General features: G+C 49.2%; 1 non-coding gene across 1 annotated transcript; it reads right to left on the reverse strand.

Moving 5' to 3' along the window:
- Nucleotides 1-227: 227 nt before the first annotated feature.
- LOC125774085 (5.8S ribosomal RNA) lies at nucleotides 228-385 on the reverse strand. The gene has a single exon (XR_007420584.1). It is a non-coding gene; the product is annotated as a 5.8S ribosomal RNA (ribosomal RNA).
- Between the last annotated feature and the right edge of the window lie 2,115 nt (nucleotides 386-2,500).

Below are 2,500 nucleotides of genomic sequence, written 5' to 3' on the forward strand. Positions count from 1 at the left end.
ATACGTCTCACTCTATTTGTGTGTGTGCGCGTTTACGTGCGTGCGATTTATGCGGTTCACCCCTTTACTTTCAGCGCCCTGCGGTCCCAACAAAGGTCCCGAGCACGCCATTATGCACAGTGTGGAAGCGTGTTTCCCCCACGACACTAGACGGGCTGCTCGCCATAGTGTTCTATTGTGGCACGCTCCACCCTGAAGTTTGGTTTGTTGTATATCAAGGAATTGATAGGCACTCAAGAATGTGTGCATCGGCCGGGTTTAATCGTCCGACGCGCAATATGCGTTCAACTTATCGGTGTTCATGTGTCCTGCAGTTCACATTGTGACGCGCATTTAGCTGCGGTCTTCATCGATCCATGAGCCGAGTGATCCCCTGCCTAGGGTTTTATAGTAAGGTTCCCAATGTAACACAATCCCGGTGGTACGTCCAAAGACTAACTTTCTGACTAAGTTGTCTTTATTACCCAATAGTCCCAGGCCTTGTGACTTGTGGCTCATGTCTACGCCCATGGCCACCATTCGCTAAGATAGTTTTGAAGTCACTTTGAAGGCCCAGGAACAACTCTCTTAGCACATCGGTTAACCTGGCGCCGCAGTCAACTCATGTGCTTGGATCGGATCGAGCTATTGAGTATTGGGCCTGCATACTCGCTCATCCGTATCCTTTGCGTACCGCCCCATGGCCCTTGTATGTCTGCACCACAGTTCCTGTTCGTTCCGTGCCTATGGCCGGATACGTATTGCACATCGGTATACCTGTCGCTACTCAGGCAACTCGTGTGCGTGGATTGGATCGAGAACATGGTGTGTGCCCCATGTTATAATTGATAGTCCATATCCACTTTATAGGTTAAAGTCATAAGTTGTGATTGCACAACCATTCTTCATAAGAGTTTAATCACTCTTCAACTAACTTTCGTTCTGGTGTCTTGGTATCAAATCGCGTAAGACACAAGATTCTACTGGCCAAATAGAATCTAGCACATTGGTTAACCTGGCGCCGCAGTCAACTCATGTGCTTGGATCGGATCGAGCTATTGAGTATTGGGCCTGCATACTCGCTCATCCGTATCCTTTGCGTACCGCCCCATGGCCCCGTCCTTAGAGTTAATGACTAGTAGGCTTAACTCTTTGTATGTCTGCACCACAGTTCCCGTTCGTTCCGTGCCGTGGCCGGATACGTATTGCACATCGGTATACCTGTCGCTACTCAGGCAACTCGTGTGCGTGGATTGGATCGAGCTCATGGGGTGTGTAGAGATTCCATGTTATAATTGCAAGTCCATATCCACTTTATAGGTTAAAGTCATAAGTTGTGATTGCACAACCATACTTCATAAGAGTTTAATAACTCTTCAACTAACTTTCGTTCTGGTGTCTTGGTATCAAATCGCATAAGACACAAGATTCTACTGGCCAAATAGAATCTAGCACATTGGTTAACCTGGCGCCGCAGTCAACTCATGTGCTTGGATCGGATCGAGCTATTGAGTATTGGGCCTGCATACTCGCTCATCCGTATCCTTTGCGTACCGCCCCATGGCCCCGTCCTTAGAGTTAATGACTAATAGGCTTAACTCTTTGTATGTCTGCACCACAGTTCCCGTTCGTTCCGTGCCGTGGCCGGATACGTATTGCACAACAGTAGATACCATCACCTGACGTATCTAACACACCACTATTGTAACTCGTCGTCGAAGGACCTTTCAAGTGCCTGATGGCCAGGGGAGCTCTTACACGGCACGGAGACACAGTGATGCTCGCCCATCACAGTGTACAACGATCGAGTTTGCTTAAGTGTCTGGGTACCTACACACCAGACACAATGCAATGGCCACGGATCCACACAAGGCACATCACATGCAGAAAGCTTCACCAGATTATGACACATACCACACTCTTGTAACTCGTCGTCGAAGGGGCGTTCAAAGTGCCTTACGGCTAGGGGAGATCTAGCACGGCACGGAGACACAGTGATGGTTGCCCATCAAAGTGTACAACGATCGAGTTTGCTTTCCGCGCAAGCGTTCTAAGTGTCTGGGTACCTACACACCAGACACAATGCAATGGCCACGGATCCACACAAGGCACATCACATGCAGAAAGCTTCACCAGATTCTGACACATACCACACTCTTGTAACTCGTCGTCGAAGGGGCGTTCAAAGTGCCTTACGGCTAGGGGGGATCTAGCACGGCACGGAGACACAGTGATGGTCACCCATCAAAGTGTACAACGATCGAGTTTGCTTTCCGCGCAAGCGTTCTAAGTGTCTGGGTATCTAAGCACCAGACACAATGCAATGGCCACGGATCCACACAAGGCACATCACATGCAGAAAGCTTCACCAGATTCTGACACATACCACACACATGCAACTCGTCGTCGAAGGGGCGTTCAAGTGCCTTACGGCTAGGGGAGATCTAGCTCGGCACGGAGACACAGTGATGGTCACCCATCAAAGTGTACAACGAACGAGTTGGCTTTCAACAAATTCTGA

The sequence above is a fragment of the Anopheles funestus genome (assembly GCF_943734845.2).
Source record: "Anopheles funestus chromosome X unlocalized genomic scaffold, idAnoFuneDA-416_04 X_unloc_79, whole genome shotgun sequence".
In the NCBI taxonomy this organism is placed as follows: Eukaryota; Metazoa; Arthropoda; class Insecta; order Diptera; family Culicidae; genus Anopheles; species Anopheles funestus.